Source organism: Corvus cornix, chromosome 1, assembly GCF_000738735.6.
Source record: "Corvus cornix cornix isolate S_Up_H32 chromosome 1, ASM73873v5, whole genome shotgun sequence".
Taxonomy (NCBI): Eukaryota; Metazoa; Chordata; class Aves; order Passeriformes; family Corvidae; genus Corvus; species Corvus cornix.
In genome coordinates, this window is record NC_046332.1 from 39,665,279 (window position 1) to 39,684,185 (window position 18,907).

Below are 18,907 nucleotides of genomic sequence, written 5' to 3' on the forward strand. Positions count from 1 at the left end.
AAGTCCCCAGAGCTTGTTTGTTTTTTTTTTTAATTTTATGCAGCAACTTCTTTCCATTGCTAACGTCTTCAGTTTGTTAATTATCTGCTATAACTGAAAGCTTTCATGGTAGGCTCTGAATCTTCTGATGTTTGCCAAAGGCCTGAAGAATTATGTGTCACGTTTACACATAATTCTGCTTATCCCCCTAGAAAATTTTCTTATAACTCCAATTATACAGCCATGAGGAGTGTATCCAGATGTTCTAGAGGAGGACGAAATATAGTGGTTGCCACTAAAATTATACAGCAGTGTACTAAAACAGGGCCCGTGTACACCTTTCAAAAACTACTATTTTCAAATACTGCCCTCCAGGTACCTGAGAGAACTTCTCATAAACAGAAGGGGAAGAGCAAGGGAAGCTTTCATTATCTCTAAAGATACACCTCCAGTGTTGTTGCAGACACAGATGGGGGGGAGAAATTTTGCAGCTAATTCTTTTCTTCAAAACTCACTCCCTACCTTATATTCTGCAACTGGTTAAGAAAGAACAGTAAAATATCCCAACAGTAATGGTACCACTCAGATAGCTCTCCATGTGGGGAAAAAAAAAAATACATTATGCCCTGCTTGAAAGAAGAGAGACTGAATGAAAAGAAGTACAAAACAAATCAGAAAAGAGCTCAGAAACAATTCAGACTGAAGATATGCTGCATCTGTTTGCTTGTTCACTGCAGACACTGAGATAGAGAAATTAAGACTTTATTTCGGTGATAGCCGGACAACTGGACCAGATACGCAAAATGCAGCTGGGTTGGCTTAAAGTCTATAGCAATAATAGTACTGCAACAAAGTACTGTTTATGCTGAATATAACTCACTGTCCATGCACTAAACACTGAACATGCATGCCATAAAACAGCTCACAATCTTACAGTGGTGGAGTAGAGCAGGAACTGACCTTGCAAAGGATACACAGAATCAAATGAAATTTTAACCTGTTTAAAAGCTGCGTGCCGCTTTCCTTTCTTTGAAAGATAAAACTCGTGCTCATACAAATCCACTTAATTCCTGATTTTATTAAAGGAAAAAATACCTCCTTGTAGAAATATTGCTGATGTGAAGTTAAAAAGCAGGAAGCAAACACTAAAAGCTGCCATTCATAAGAAAGATGTACTTTGACAAGGACTTTGAGTAAAAGTGAGCTAAAAGAAAAATAGTGTGTAACCCAGTGTGTATGGCATGGGTGCCTGAAAGTATTTTAAAAAATAACCCTATAAACTTCACAAAGGAAGATGAAGACCATAAAGTCAAGTCTTTATGATTAAAAAAAAAAACAAACTCTGCATTTCTTTTAATTCCATCTCTACCTGTAAAAAAAGTAACCAATGAAAATCACCTCTTCAAAAGTAATGTCACTATTGTCATAAATATCTACAGTATGCAAAAAAAAATTATTAGCAAAAATGCTTGTGGCTTTAGCGTTCACTTTGGAAATATTGAGAAATGGAGCCTCATAAGTTATTAATAAGATCAGAATTAATGCAGTCACTATTCCTGGCTTCTGATTAAATGCTGTCTTGTAACCTAGTAACACTAGAAATAATGACCACATGATAATTTTCTGTGAATTGAGTCAATGAAGGGAAGCTTTGATATGTCAAGTTGCAGCATTGCTTGCCCAACAGAAATATGCCTGGAGACCCATCCACAGTTGTGGAGACAATTTTCTTCTGTGTTTGTATGGGATAGTGTATCCAGACAAAATCCGTTTCTAATGATGGGTTCAATCTTGCTCTTCCACTATGATAGTTAAGACAGTGGGAGATGGTGATGAAAGAATGGAAATTTGCAATCTTAGAATAATAAAAAAAGGAATTGAGAGTTTTTTGCAACTCAATCCTCACTGACAGTAGTGGACAGAATTCACTGAACGTGATGTTGAGCTGTAAATCCTCTGACAGACTTCCATATATTATACAGGACCACAAAAGTGTATAAAACTGTGTCACTCATCACTAGTATCTTATCTTGCTAGAGGCTTCAATATAAGAGACAAGCAAAAGACACAGAGAAAAAACTTGTATTAGTATTGCCAGTTTAAGACTAGAGTTGTATAAGAAACGCAAACAAATTCCAGAATTAACCCAGAATCGTCTTTCTCCTGAATCTAAACCAAATAAAGGTCAGTTTTTAAAAATTAGTCAGAAACTACCTGGGATAGAAAAACTAAATAAATACAAAGAAAAATTAGTAAAGAAAAATGCACACACATACACACATATTAGTACGCCACAGAGGTTCAGAAAACATAAACCATTGAAATGGTTTACGCTTTCTGTTGAATCACTGAGGCAGAGAAAAATCACAGAGAATAGGAATAGGAACTATACAATAATTACTCAGTTAATGGGTAAGTTAAAAAAGAGTCCTGACTACTTGTGGAAGGCAAAGGGGAAAAAAGGCAAGGAAAGAAAAGCAGAGACGGCCAGAAAAGTATTAAATGTTATAGCAGAAGTTGCCATTGCCACAGGGGGGAAAAAAAAAAAGAAGAAGAAAGGAAGGATTAGAAGCAGCCTGGAACCTGAGGACAGCCATTAGGGAGAGGCAAAGAGTGGGAACCCGCTAGATGTATGGATGGATGCGAAGCGGCCGAGGAACGCCTGTCAGGAGGCTGCTGTGGCGGAGCGGCTCCGGCGGGGCTGCGCGGGGCGGGTGCTGCGGGCGCGGCGGGCGGGGAGGGCGCGGGGCGCTCCGCGGGGCCGGGGCGAGGCGGAGCGCTGCCGGCTGCTCAGCGGGGATGCGGCTAAAAGCGGGTGGATGGTGGGGAAGGGAGCGGCGAGGGAACGGGCTGCCGTAGCCGCGGCATTCCGGCTGCCGGCCGCGTGGTGCTGCCCCGGGTGTGCCTCCAGCCGGAGCAGCCGCGTTGTAAAGAAGAAGAGGGTGCGCTGCGCTGCGCTGCGGGCAGCAGCCGCTGCTCCCGGGCTCCCGGCTCCGGCTGCAGAGCGCGGGGGTAGGGAGGGTCATCACCGCTGGTGAGGAATAAAACGCATTCGAAAAAAAAAAAAATCTTAAAAAACCAATCCACTTGGACGGAGGATGGGGAAAGGGGATGAAAAGGAGAGAATGGGGTCAGAAAGTGGTGGATGGAAAAAGCTGGTGTCTTGGGTTAGAGGAGCAGGAGATCAGGGGACAGCGCTCGCCAACTCGCCCTCTTGCCTTCACACTCCGGGGCAGAGGAGTGAAGAGGAGAAAACCAGCGAGGAAGGTGGAGAGCAGCAGGAGGAGGAGGAAAGCGAGAGGAGGGGAGTCCTTGCGCGCTTAGGGGTAGGGGCGAGCGGCGGTGTGAGATGGCACTCATATAAACACACATCCATATAATCTATACATCCACACGCGTCCGGGCAGGGGCGGGCAGAGCCTCCGCCGCCCCCCCGGGAGCAGCCGGGGGAGGCGCCTCGGTCCCCCCGCGGGAGGGGGCACGGCGGGGCCGGGAGGGCTCGCGGGAGCTGCCGGCGCGGATGCCTTCACCTGGGGCTTTCCATCACTGAGCGAGCCGAGGAGGAGAGGCGGTCGGGTCTGGAGAACTACCTCTGGATGGTTTTAAAAAAAAAAAAAAAGAGAGGAAAAAAAAGGGAAAAAACCCAACTCTGCAATCCTCTGCTCCCCCAGGCTCAGCACCATAAGGGACTGCTATATTTGAGGCTGTCAGGAGGATGGGAGAGAGAGGCTGAGAGTCAGGGCGAGAGAGACGGTGCCACAGAAGCGGTAAGTGTCTTTGCCGTTCCCCCAGCCAGACACTGATTTCCCTGGTTAGACTCTGGAGCGTGTGCAGATTATTTGTTGTAATATCCATCGCAGCATCTCTGTGAGCAGTCTACTGTGAAGCCGGCAACGGTGAGAGATCCCATTTTTGGGCTGCAGGTTTATGTCTTTTGCTTTTTTGTTTTGAATCTTACGTTGAAATTGTTGTCATAATTGAGCAGAAAAGTTGAAGCAGAAATTACCGTGGTCTGCTATATGCTTCCTGTCATTTAACTAGCGAGCAAACTACTGCAGTGAATGAGTTGTGAAGAGAGATGTGAGGCTTTTAGTACAATACATACTCCAGAGAAGGAATGCCTGTTTAAATGTGCTAATTTCTTATGTTTGGGAGAGCTACCATGCTAATGCTCTAGGGTGAATCAGGAAATAACCCAGCATATTGAGTTTATAGTGATCCACTGAAAGTTGTGTTGTTTTGGAGTTTGGAATGATACCTAGCTTTGGGATAAACAGTTATCTCTGGAATTAGAAAAGTACGGTGCCAGGACTCTTCTTTCTCCTTTGCTGACAGGGAGAGGAGATGGAATTACATAAAGATGCACTGATTTTTCCTCTCTGATGTGAGGACAGTTGATAAGACTGTGTGGAATGTCTGTGAACTGGCTAGAAGATGAACTGAGAGTTATTGTGACATAGAGCACAACACTGTGTTTTTAAGATTTTTATATCAGAAAAAAAGAAATCCATGACTGTATCTGTGCTTCTTCAGCTGTTTAGTTGCATTCCTGTTAAGCTCAGAAACTTCATAAAACAGAAGTTAGACAAGATAGTGTAACGTGAGTACTTAGGATTTAAGTTTTCTATGTGTTGCAGTATTTCAGAAATGTAGCTTAAAGTTTTTGCAAAGTTCATTTCTTTTTTTTTTTTTTTAAAGTAATGTTTCCTTGAAATGACACAAATTTAGTTGTTATTGGTTTTTTGAAATGAAGGACCCAGTACCAGGTTTTTTTCCTGAGGGGTTACAGCATTCCTCTAGACTTCAGTGAGCTATGGATGAGACCCTGAAGTTTGAAACTACAAATAAATTACATGCTCACTATTAGCCAAAAGCTAAAGGGGGATTCCTGATGATTAAAATTTGAATGACATTTTTCCAATTAATAAAAGTGCCATTAATTCTTGTTGAGTTATAGTACCACTCCTTCAGAAGTACTTTATGGCAATCAATATTAACACAAGATCAGTTTATTCTGATTAATATTATTACAGGAATTATTGAAAGAATTAGCAATAGCTGGACCATTACTTTAAAAAGCTATCAAATGCTCTAGTAGAATTTCTAAAAATATTTTTAATAAAGTGACTTTAGTTACTATAACACTTACCTACAAAGTTTCAAGTAAAATAAACAAACAAACAAAAAAACCAAAACCCCAGCCTCCTCCCCCCAAAACCCCTTCTCTATCTTGTTGTGAGGGAAAACACAAATGCTTGTTTACTAGTTTGAGGTATGCCAAAAGGAAGACAGAAAACTGAGACATGAACCTGAACTATAGTAACTGAGAAATGTTTTATGTAGAGTGGCCTTCTGTCAGGATATACTATGGGAATGTTTAAGAGATGTGGTTAAGAAGGCAAAGTTTTGGAAGACAACAAATATATTAAGGAGAGTGAAGTGTTAAGCACTCTTGAAGGTGATAACAGCTAAGTAGTTTTATAAGTGGACTATTGAACGTGCAGCGCTTCTGTTTCATACACTTACAAAGCAAATGCCGATGCAAAAAGTCAGAACTTGCAGAGCATGGCATGAAAGTGTGAAGATAGCTATGGACAGTTTGGAGACAAAGAGTGTAGATTTTTTGTTGGTCAATATGAAGCTGAAGGTCATATTTTGAATTTGAGGTAAAAATGTTGGTAAAAATGTAGGGATCTTAATTTCATTTTACAACAAGGGCAGATGTACTAAGAATGAAAACAGAAAATAAAAACGTCTCACTGGCTGAATTATAGTTGAGAATTTGAAAGAAAGCAGCTTTGAAAATAGGTCTTGAGGAAAAATATTGTAGCAGCTAAGATAAAAGGTGTGATTAAAAGCTCTGCTGTTAGAAAATGATAAAGGGCAACTTTAAGAAATGCATCTCTTGGACGACTGTTAGCAAAGGTTCAGTACAGGAAGGTCATGACTGGCAAATTTGCTTGAGTCCCCTGAATAAGTTGCTGACATGGTGAACTATTGGGGAATCAGTGATATGATTTATGTGAGTTTCAAAAAACATCCAGTTCTGTGCTCCACAAAATATTGATTTGGAAAGTAAATTTTTGAAGGAGTGCTGGAATGAATTCAAACCTGACTTAGACATACGGACCAGAGGGTGTCAGTAAAGGTAAAGAGCTCTGTATGGAAAGAGGAGGTTAAAAGTATGATGCTTTAAGTGACAGTCTGAGATCCAGTTTTCCTTCTTGCTTGTAAAAAGCTGGTATGTTCAAAAGGTCTAGATCTGATTTGCTAGAAATATAGAAAAATCTGTTCCACTGAACAGATTCAACACACTGGAAGTTTTCTGATTAGGTTAATGATAGGAATATTTATTTTAAATAATTAATGCAAGTCTTTACAAAAGACATCATAGAAAGCTGTATGTTAAGAATATACATACCAAGATATTGAGCCATCTGAGGTGATTGGTTTGATGGCATTGAAAAAAAAATAGTTCTTCTGAATGATTTTGCGTTTCTGCTTGTAGCCTGCAACACAGATTTTAGTTCCTCTGAATGCACTGCATAATTTGCCACTGTTGGTCTGCTCCCTCCTTATGCTCCTGCTAAAGCTTCTGCATTGCACTTTCTTTCAGTTGCAGAACAACCTCAATCATTTGAACAATTTCTTGTACTCTAAAATGCTAAGTAAAATCCACCACAGTTATACTGCATTCTTAATTCCCTGACAATCAGTGTGAAATAGACATTTGCTTGCTAATACTATATTGGTAGGCGCTTCCCAGTATATTTTCTTCCTTCTGTGCATGGCTTCTCTGATGCTTTTTTCAGGGTCTGTTACACCCTGGATTACCAACTTCTTAATGTTTTACAAGGGAAAAGTACTCTTTCTGGAACTGATGGAGTCTCTACAGATTCTTATCTCCTGAACAATTTTGATCAATAACACTTTATTAGGGGATGGGCTTGCAAATTATGAAATTGTTAAAACTTGATAAGATAAAGACATTCTTATTTTGCCTAAAGATTTCAAAGACTCATAATGTGTGTGTATGCATGTATAGATGTGTTTATACACACACATATATACAGAAGAGCAATGATTCTCTGTCTTTGCAAGCTGGAATAGCAGCAACAGTAATATTTTCTAGTTAGTGGAAGGAAATGTAATCTGTTTGTTTTTATAATTAATTTCCTGGCTGATTTATGAAAATATCCCAAAGTGTGTGAACCATAAGAAAATCTGATCTTTGCTTATGAGCTGCTTTCTAAAAGGAAGTTTAGGATGTTTTCTCACTGTATTTCATAAAGGCAACAAGGCAATTCTAAGGTGTTGCAAGAGGATCTGTAATAAGGGAAATACTATGTCAGATTCTGTATGTTATGAATATAATAAAACATTAGAATTACCATCCATGCTACAGCTGATGTTCTTGATCACATGCTCATACTTTTTGTGTATAGTCATCCACTCAGACTAGCTCCTAAGCTTACAGAGCCATCAGGTTATGTCAGAATGATGCATGCTGTCATGTACTAGTTGCACAACCATAGCTCACCTCTTTACATCTCCTTCAAGACCAAACTTACACATCAGTCTTGGGGAAAATTGATAACTCTTCTCCCTTCCCATACCTAGAAATAGAAAATACATCAAACTCTTTCCATCCATCAGAAACCTCTTTTGGGAATTTCCTTTTTCAGTATGCTCTTAAAGGTTTTATTGTAAATGGTGTTAAAACATGATGCTATCTTTGGAGAACCTTCAGCTCCTGAAACTAAAAGCGGACAAAGTTTGTAGGTAGTTCATTGCAGTTCCTGAGAGGGGTGAAGGATGACAACTTTTCACTCAACATACAGGGACTTGTACACTCACTTCAGCCTCCTTGTGAGTGAAAAATGTTCAGTTTTTAATAGTTAAAGATTTGCTATATATTCAACAGGATTCCTAGCCTTCAAGTAATTTTGATCAAGACTAAATGTACAGCTTTGTAATTGATGTAGGCATAATATCAAGCCAGTCTTTTGGGTGTCTTCCCTTACCAAATAGCATCATTTTGCAAGAATTCATGAATCCCATTTTATTTTTGTTGGGTTTATAGTCTTCATCAAGTGCATGGTGGACATTATCCTGTGGCTGTGACATTCCTGCTATAGGTTGTAACAAAGCTGCTATAGAGGTGCATTCAACCAAGAGTAGTGGCTACACAGATGGAAGGGTAAATGGAAAAGGTTGTTTGGTCATAGTAACAGAAGAAGCTGATATAAAAGGATAACCTCCTTATAATATTATTTTGAGAAGACATTCAGGCACTAAACTTGAAGCGTTGTAATTCTTTCTTAGCCATGAATAGACATATCCAGAAGATGTGTTTGCTTCAATGGTCTCCCACAAATGTGCCCTCAAAACTAAATGGTAAATGGTGAACAGATTAACAGAAATTTACATTTGGGAAAGGTGATTAATTATTAACTGTTTAAGAACACGTATGTCATATGCTCTGAAAGATGACCCATTATCCCTGTTAGCTTACTCTGCAGACTTTCATATGCCATCTACTCCTGGTTATTCGCAGATGTCCACATAGATCTGAAGTGTAATGAACAAATCCACACCAAAATGAGTCAACAAAGTCACAGTATATGTTTTACCTCTTCTTCTGTGATGGTTCTCACAGAGAAAATTTGCCAAAAGTATTATAGACACTCCAACAAATTACTCTGGACAGGCTGGAACACTTGGGGGACATTGATCACAATTGGTCTGACAAAGTCATTCAGCTTTGTCATGTTCCTATTACTACAATGTAATCAGGATTATCCATTTAAATTTACATTTATTCTTGTGATGGCTTGGATGGGGGGCAAGATATACAGAATGGATGAAATAGAAAATATTGCCAATTTCATGAGCTGTCTTGTTCCTGTATAGGAATTTTAGTATGCCTAGCACAAAAATGGATTTGAAGTTCTGGACACAGAAGCGAATTAAAATTCCATTCAGTTTCTTTTTCCTGTGCTTATTAATTTCCTTCCCATAAGCTTTCATTGCCTGGAATATTGTACTACAGCCCTCTTTCTAAACCAAACTAATGAAAACTTTGTCTATAAAGTGGCACTTTAAAAACCGACACCCCCCCCCCCCCAAGTATAGTTCTGTACCTACTATATAGGTTACTTTGATGTACAGTTCACCAACTGTATATATAAATTTTAGATTTTTCTTTTTTACTGTAATTTGCAGGTACATCTGTTTACATATATATAAAAAAATGCAGATACCACTTTAAAATGCAGTCGCCTCAACTGTCTAATTTACATTACAAGTCTATACTAAATATTATTTAGATTAGAACTCTGATTGTCATAGAAGTTTTTTTTGTTTTATTATCAAGGCCCTTTATTCCATTATAAACCTTATCATCATCATGGCAACTAGACGTGATAATCATAAATCAAGGTTTTGTTGCACTGAGGGCTGTAAACACAAAATGGTCCCTGAATCTAAGAACCTATGGCTTAACTCAAAGACTTCCTTTTATTTGCTGTTATTTCTGACCTTTGAAGAGCTTATAGCTAAGGGAAGACATGTGTTTCACAACCATGCTACCATGATCATGTACAGATTCCTTCAAGATCAGCTCCCACACCAGAAAAAAAGCCTGAGATACTATCTGCAACACTATGACATGTGTAATGATCACACATATATGCTATAAAATGTCTTGAAAGTTTGTCTGAAGACAGTACCAGTAGTCCAGAATTGCTTCTGAAATGTGGACTTTTTAGGCCCCGTTTCTAAATTAACTTATTCTTCAGGTTACCAAAACCTCATGCAGATCAAAACTTATTAAAAACAATTATATGGACTTTCACATGACATTCTTTTAAAAGATAAGTTCTCCTTATTAAAACTTTTTATTTGTTTTGTCAATCCAAATATAATTGATTAAATAAAACAAATAATTTACTCAGTCTTGTACCACAACCTTATTCTTTGTTTGGATTTTGACTTTTGTGCATCTGAGGTGATAAAAGGTCCTGATTTCTCAGTCTCATATGTGCAAGATGCTCAAAATGTTCTTACTCCCCTGTAACATATTCAGTGTCATGTATTGTTGCTGCTTACATAAAACTCAGCTCAGGGAAAGTGGGAAAAAAGCCATTACTTCTCTGATGTCATAAAGTCTCTCTGATGTATGTGTACACAGCTTTTCAGTTCAGAACCAGTTGTGTAGTATTTCCTCTTTCTGGACTTTGGAAGCTATTTCTTGGACATTGAAATAGCTTCAGACTGAAGAAGACTGACTGTTACATGTTTGAGAAGAGGCATAATTGAAAATGTATTTCAGATCAGATAACCAGGGAGGATAATTTATTAAGAGGGCCATTAGAATATAAAGATAATTTAGAAAACATGATATATAGCTGAAATGCCTGCAGTCTTGTTTTCCCCCTTGCATATCACAACCGACTGATTGCTGAGATCTAAGTATTTATTTGTCTTATCAATCACTTTGTGCCTGAGTCATTCACTGATGGGCATAATCCTCTGTTTGTGACTTCAAAACGCATCTCTGGAGGAAATTTGAATGTCATCAGCAACCAATTGAGACATTACTGAAGGCATCAGGTAGGAGGAAGATGTTTGCACAAGGAGCATATTAATCAACAACTGGAGAAAATAAGCAGCATCAAAGCAGTGCAATTCAGTTGAATTTGGATTAAATTCTTGCATATTTTCTACAAAGCAGAAGCAAGACAGACTGATTGATTCAAACCATACAAAACCCAAAGTCCTTCCCTAGAAAATAAATACAGGCTGGGCAAATCAGGAAGCATAAATTGTAAAGGAGCAATACAGATTCTGTGCTTAAACGATCATTACTTAATTTCTGCTACCTCTGTAAGTTTTCATTAAGTATCCATAAATTACTATCAGGATTCCTTCTCTGTCAATCTTTGTAAAATAGTTCCTTTGAAGCAGCAAGATTTTAGTTGTAAAGGAATGGAAAGGAATTTGCCAAGGATTTCTTTCAAAGCTTACAAAAATATGTTGAAATTATAAACAATATGTGCATGATTATATAGGATTATAGGATTTCTGAATGAGAATAATATGTGAAAGAGGAATTTATCATAGCTTTTTGTTATTTTGCTTCAGCAGAAAATGATTAGTAGTTTCATATGTCATGTTCTGCATCAAGTAAAAGCTGACATATGAGAAAATACAGTCAGTTGAACACTTGTAATGTTTATTGAAGATAATGTCTATATCAAAACCGGCATGCTAGTTTCATGTGTTATCTAAGATTTCAAAAAAAATAGCAGGCTTTTTTCTGAGGATTGGTTTAAAGTCAAAACAGTCTGGGTCATGAGAAACCTCTCCAAAATCTGTAATGGACACACTTTCTCTTTGGAACATAGAGTAACTGAGAAGCTCAGGGGATCCCAAGGATTTATCTAAAAACTACCTGTAGGTGGTATAATAAGATCTGGAATATTTTGCAGTGGAAAAAAAAAAGACTGTAAATAGCTATATGCAAGGCAGTGGTTTTGGACTTTCTGTTTATTTCTGTTTTATTTCTGGGTTTATAATAGAATTGCAATGATGTAACAGCAAAAAAATACAAAGGTTTACCTTTTATTGAGCCTAACTTTCTTTGAACTGGCTGAGAAAAACTTCATCCATTAACTTGAAAATAAAAATTAAACAAAACAAAGTCAGCTTCCAGCATCAAGCACAGTAAACATGGGGTTGTTTTACTTCTTTATAATATAGGGCAGATTTTAAAGCACCTAAGAGATATTGCAAGAAATCCTTTTTCATTGTTTAAGAAAACAGACACTTTGGCAGGTTATGGGCAGAAGATCCTATTGCAGGAGAGTTTTATTACTTTCTACTCATTTTTATTTTTACTTTATTACTTACTAGTGTATAGAAATATTATTGGATTCTGTGTCTTTATTTATAATTATTTCTTCTTAGTGTAGTCTGTTTTATTGCGATTTTCCTTTGGTTTCCTCATCACCTGAGATTTTCCCACATGTTGGCTGGCATGAAATTAGTTTTCTTAATTTGTATGCTTGGTTTGCCTTTTCTGTAATTTGTATTTTATTGCTAATGTCAGACAAAGAAGGAGATGAGGGAAGTATTGAGAACACAATCTTTCATCAGTTCCCACTGCCACGTATAAAGGCAGCAAATAAATGTATTCCGTTAATGCAGTAAAGTCAGAGTCCTTGTGCCTTGAGATACATTAAAGAGACTCTCTAGCACTCCAAGAACTGCCAAATTAGATGATGCCAAGGGAAAAGAAAGAAAAAAAGAATAAGAAAAAAGCACTTTCACATAAAATTCACACTGCATTTAACAAGCATAAGAGAAAAACACTTATCCAAAGCTGAAAGTACAGGTCACTACAGCTTGTGTTTAAGAGCCAGGCTTTCCACTGAGTGGCTACAAACACAGGCCGGGTAGTGCAGAAATGGCGAGAACCACGCAGTAATGAATCCCCATTTCTCTGCTTGGTGCTGTGTGAGGGGAAGAAGGGGAAAGTCCATATAAATTATTCACCTTTTGTGTCACAGACCTGCACCTGCAAATGGATAATCCCTCTATTAGTGTTGTGGAGGGTCACACAGCACACACACAAAACACTGTTCTGGGTTACTGAGTTTTTTTGATATACTGGGTAGAAGCTGTCACCGAACACCATTGGGAATCAGGTATTGTGCCTATCATCCTGTCAACTCATATTTCTCCTAAAACTACTTTAGTTGCCCATATGAAATGTTCTGGGTATAAAGTAGCTCTTTTATAGGTATATTTCTTCTCACTCAAAGTATGCATTTAAAGAGCATCTTTTTAAATATAATGAAAGCAAGCAGTTAAAATCTATTGGCCTCTAGCACCTGCTGACTGCTATTTTCATTAACAGTTTGTGCATCTCTTTCCTGTGTCTTCTAGATCTCTCTCCTCATTGCCTCAATAGGGTCACATCTTCACATTTTGCCTTGTCGTAATTGTGACCAGGCTTTCATGGCTAATCTTTACTCAGAAGGACTCAAAACCATCAAGAGACAAATTCGCTGCTGGCATAAGCAAGTGCAGCAACACTAAATTTGGTGGAATCCCGACTGCTCATTTTAGGATAGTTTCCCTACCTTGAATTTTCCTGCAATCCTCAACCCCTACTGCTCTATGAAGCACATTTTACCATGAGCAGTGACTGAGGAATTCTAGGTTGGATTTTAAATCTGCTACCAAATGTATTCTGGCTATGCTAGTGACAAGCAGAGCTGCACAAAAATTACCCATTTTTGTTCTGTAAGTGTCCATCTGCAGCAATGATGATTTTCTGCCTAAATATTTTATTCTTCTGTGAATGTGCAAAAATATGATTTTTTTTTCCCTCCTGCTGGTTCTGCTGACAAGCAGAACTTTTTCATACAGCTCTATAATTAGGCTCCAGAGCCCTGTGGAGACACACAGCAGAGTGGTAGGCTTTATATTCTGCAACACTCAAAAGCTGCAGTTCACAGACGTGTGCTTATATCTATCCCACCTCTTTGCAAGCTATAACTAGACTCTTCCATTCCCTTTGGATCTGTCCCCCTGTGTCTAACAAAAATGAGAATTTTGAGTGTTTCTAGCCCTAAACTGCAAATCAGCACTCGACCACTGTGTGAATCTTTTGACAGAATGGAATGGAGTTTCAGGTCATCGTGGAAAATACCAGCTAAGGAAACTTGCATTGCTTCAGGTAGTGCAATGAAACTATCAAACTTTATATAAAAACATATAACTCTTAAGGGTTTTCATGCAATTCTTTTCAGCAGGAATGTGAATTTTTGTGGTGGTTTCCATCACATTACAGTGTTGCTCATCAAAAAACCCAATGATGATGTTCCTATAGCAAATATATAGTTGTAAAGATTACTGGTAGAAGTTGTACATGGAATGTTATATATTGCTCTTGTATGGCCTTTGGGGAAACCTTCCATTTTCCTTTAAGAAAACCTTCAAACCCTTTAGTGTTAAAACATGCTACTTTAGAGAACATGAGTCTTTGCTACTTCAGGCCAAAGATAGCCACAAACACCAGTAAATTAGTAACATCACTTTTGCCTCCTAAAAATAGTTAACATCTGAGATTTCACAATTACTAATCTTCTCTCCAAACCATTTAGAAATATGGACTGATATGATTTTTTTTAGCTTTGTGTTGGTGCAGTTTGGAGAAAAAGATTTTCATGTTATAGCTAATGAGAGTTGTGGCTTAATCTTTAGCACTGCTAGCAGCAAGAACCAAATTTCCTGTCCTTAGATCATTTTTACAGGTTTAATTAATAATGTAGACAGTTGAGTCTGCCTGCTTGAACTAAAATAATTAGCAGAGAGTAAACAAACACTTTAGGTTTCACTTTATGAATGGTGTGGTGCCATTTTAAATATTTAACATTTTGATCTAAGTGACCAATCAATTCTTGAAAAGTGCCAGGTTACACCAACAATCCAAGCAAGAGGCTGAGCTGTGAGAAAAGGTAGGCTCCTGTAACTGCTTCTCACCAGCGAGGGCTGCAGGAAATGACATGTTAAAATGAATGTTAAAAAGGAGGGTATGAAAAGGTAGGAGCTGTCAGAAAAGGAATGGTAAAAATATCAGAGAGGAGCAGGAGAGGATAGAAAGGTGTTTAATGCATCTCAATGACTAACTGATTGGTTAGATCTCCATGTGAGGTCTTACAGGAGCAAGTGTCTCATGCACATTTAAATCTCAGGTAGTGATTTATTCCTCTGTATATTCAGGGCAAGAAAAATGAAAATGAAAAATGAAAAATTAGAAAAATTTATTGGCCTTTTCTTCTAAGTATTGATGGTCTGGGGAAGAGGAGACCCACACCCTGCCCAGCAAAGCAGTAGAGCTTGTATGTTGGGCATGCTGAAACCAGTAGTGATTGCAGCTTTGACTTGGGGAAACACGTACACACGTTCTGAGGAACTTCATACACAGTCTAAAACTAAGCATACACTTAACAAACGTTGACTGCATTTCAGTGAAGCAGTCTTAAGTGAAGTCCTGAACGAGTACCTTGAAAAAGGGCATGCTAATTACACCTAATCTTTACTTCATGGCATGGAATAGTACTTTTGAATTATAGAAATTTTGTACTTCTATCAGGAACGTTCAAAAATATGCTCCTTAATCTTAAAAATGTCTTTATTTTTGTAGATTATGTCTTGTAAACCCCAATATCTATTTTCTATCAGGTTTTATCTTTCTTATTATAAAAATCACAAAAACATTGAATATCTGATAAACACATCATAAAAATTTTAAACAATCTCTTTGATTCAGTCAAATGTAGTTCCCTTTCAACGGCATAAAATATTCAGAAAAACAGGTTTCCATTTGTTTTTTTCAGGAGACTAGATAAAGACGCAAGCAGTGCCACGACTAATAGTGAATAATATTATTTTCTGGCTGGTGTAAACTCAAAAAAAAAAATATATCTGCAAGGTTCTTACTGTCCCCACTTCAATAAATTAGCTCTATTACTGCAGCCTATGATGAGGCGTCTGAGCAGTAACTCACAACAATTTTCCCTCCAACTCTTTTTGTTAATCATGATCATACTTGGAAAGAGAACCTTACCTGTTTTTCATATTTCACACTGAATTTCCAGGACTGACAGAAAAACCACAAAAATATTTGCTTACCTGTTGTGTTTGGTACAAAAACCACTGCACAATGTTTAATATGACTCCCTGGTGTGCCATTTGTGTATGGTTGCTTTCCAGAGAAAGATCAAGCTTTGGTTATATTTTTCAGTAGGGCATGCTGCCTTCAACATTTTAAAGATGGTGCTGCAAGTCCCTTGCCATTTGAGTAGGAGAAGTATTCTGGAAGTGTGCTCTGGAGTGGCAGGAGGTTTTGATGGGGTTTGGATACAGTCTCTCTGGGAAACTTGCTCCATCTCATCCTCGTGCTGGGGCGGGAGATTTTCATCTCTCAGTGACACCAACACAACAGCACTGAAGCATTAGATGTCTGAATCACTGTCACTACTTTTTTTTCTCCTTTGGAAACAATGAACAAATCATCAACAAGTCATCTAAAAAAAAGGGAAACTTATAGGAGCTTCCATATGAAGTGATTCGATTTTTTATTTATTTATTTGTAATAATCTTTGATGACAGCCTTTGGGTGCTTCTTTGGCAATGAAAATCCAAAGATGGATGTGAAAAAATGAACATTCTATTTTGTTTGTTTCTTTCACACTGTTTTTCTTCTCTAGATTAAAAATGTTCTTTTGATATATTGAAAATAAAATTCCATTCCCGACTGGGATTTTGCCAGACATTGTCATAAAATCAAAAGATCTACTTTTAATCCATTTAATCTATTAACTACCTCTGGTTCTGAGCAACCAAGGACCTCATTTTCACTCTATATCTATTCTCCCATCTCTAGAAACTGATGATGCAAGCATGAGGGAAGGAGTCAGTTAACTGTTCATCCTCTCTTCTTGGCTTTTTCTGTGACACAGAAAACTCTAAATCTGGCAGCAAAAAGTGGTTTGAACAGATTACTTTGTTGCCAAGGTAATAAAATCCATGAGCTTTCAGAATAAGCAGATTTATTGTATGATATTTAATGTTCATGGCTGACTAAGAAAAAAAAGGTAACAGCTTTTTATGGGAGATAAGGTATACATCTTTTGGAATAGCAGTTTACAGTTTTTGGGTAGTTTTCAAAGCCTATACTAGATGAGGTGTGAACCAAGGAGAGGGGAAAGGGATCTGTAATTACCCAAGACTGCCAAGCGCAATGCCTCTGCATCCCAAGCCATTATTTCAAATGTATGCATGCATGAGTGCACAGGGAAAGGCACTGTTTGGGTTTTTTTCAGAATTGCAAGTAAAATTCAAAAGGTTTTGAACTGTGATTGTCATCTGTGATTTCTGAGACATGGCTATCCTCAGTAAGAGAGAGTGACCAGGTAGGAAACAGTCAGTTTTCAAGCATTCAGTCTCAACTGGGATTTTGTTTGTCTTATTTGTAACCTCTGCTACCAGTATATAAAGATATGACTTGAACTTTTGATTAATATTTTTTTTACTGCTTCATTAAGCTTGTCTAGTTTACTAGCAGCATGGGGAAACTCACAAATACAACTTTTTTTTTGAGTCTCCAAATACAAATAAAGTAGCTTGTGCAGGCATCCTCAAGGACCTGCGTCCTGAAATACATTTATGTAAGTTAATGTTCAGAGGACATTTATAGGAAATTGAAGTAAATCATGTCAAGGCTCATATTACCAAGGTGCTGAATTGGGGAAAAGAATTTATTTTAGTGGAGATAAAATAACCCTTCAGCCAGAGAAAGAGGATACTCCAGAGCACTGGACTGAACACCGGTGCCTTGTCATTGAAACCTCCATGGTTTGCAGCCTGACCACTGTGGCTCTGTGAGTGAGTGTTCCCCTTGGAACTGAAGTTTTAAGGGAGGAATTCACAGCACAGTAAATACTGATGATCTTTCTTAACTCTCATCTACCTCATTTGTCAACATGATGAATTTGTATATGCTCAAAGTTTTAAAAGATAATGTGGTTTACTATTGGCTCTAATGGGGACTTTTTTTTTAAATAGCTCAGAATGTTCAGAGTAATTTTATTTCAATATACTCATTTTTTGTGTAAACAGTGGTCTCTTGCCATTCGGTCACATACACGCTGTTTTGCTACAGAAGCTGTTCATCAAAGTGTTGACATTTCATTTTAGTGCACATTTGGAAAACAGATATTGTTGTTGGTGATGATTGTTGCTGTTTTGCTTTGACTTGGGAAATGCCGTATAGTGTATGTGAAAGCTCTGTGCAGTCCCAGGAGTTTGCTCCCAGACAAAAATTCCCAGGCATTTTAGAAGGCAAATTAGCCACTTCACCCCATCCGTCTCTCACACCAAAGTGCCGCCTGCAATAATGCAGGCAGAGTTAAAACAAATTAAGGGAAGCGCTTCCTCACACAGCATGAAGTCAGCCTGAGGAGTACAGTCACACAGTTCATAGATTTGATTTTTGAAAGGGCTGGATAATTTTATGACCAATAATAACATTTTTAGTTATGCATGCTAAGTGAGGTATAATTGGATTTCCTGCTTCATAGCATCAGCTACAGGGTCACTACAGGGGCCTTAAAGGGATTTATTTACACACACCCGCATATGTTCACACCCATGCACACTTCCGCATGCAGCAATGAATTTCAGTGAGGTGTACTAGAGAATTTTCTGAATCATTGTGCATAAGCCAGTAACTCTGAATAGTTACAGCCAACATCTACAAGTCAACAAGAGACATGCAGAGGAACTTTAGTAATTGCAATACATGTGGAGCATGCAAAAACTGTGGGCACTTTGTCCATTTTTCAAATGGACAATGGCAAGTCTGGACTCAGCTGCAGAAGGAAAAGAATTTGTCTAAAGACCAGCTTTTAATATTCAAAGGCTTCTGGCAATATGAAAAGCAATGCAAGCCTCAGTCGGTACCAGCCAGCTGTTGGCTGTAGACACAGTCACTAAAATGTGATTGTGAGTTTCATTAGCACAATCGTCGTTCTCCTATCATGGTCATTTCAGAAATCAACAGGAATAAAATAATAGGAGAGCATATAATGGATGCAACTTTTAAAGTGCTACTCTTTTTTTAGTAATTCTCTAGGTGAAAATTAAAAATTGATTTGGAAATTCGGAGGATTATTGCTGCAGTGAAAGTTCAGGCTATGAGTATGACAAAGTAGCACATGAAGCCTGTTTTTAGATTACTATTTTTCCTAACATGCTCTATGTTATCTACATTGGAACATGAACCTATGGAAGAATGGGCTATTTATTAAGGCTATTAAAGGTATCATATATCATTATCAGCACTTTTGGCTAC

The 18,907-nt window shown here is 38.0% G+C and overlaps 1 protein-coding gene across 8 annotated transcripts in view; it reads left to right on the forward strand.

Annotated features, from left to right (window-relative positions):
- Positions 1 to 2,827: 2,827 nt before the first annotated feature.
- CNTN5 (contactin 5) overlaps positions 2,828 to 18,907 on the forward strand; it is a 618,627-nt gene continuing 602,547 nt past the window's right edge. For 4 of the 8 annotated variants that reach the window (XM_010400613.4, XM_010400620.4, XM_010400614.4 and 1 more), the window contains exon 1: positions 3,463 to 3,746. The gene's annotated coding sequence lies outside the window, so the exon portion shown is untranslated. Of the gene's footprint in view, positions 3,014 to 3,138; positions 3,306 to 3,462; positions 3,747 to 3,783; positions 3,876 to 18,907 lie in introns of those variants that run through there. The other 4 variants (XM_010400616.4, XM_010400617.4, XM_039563708.1 and 1 more) reach the window with 3 other exon arrangements.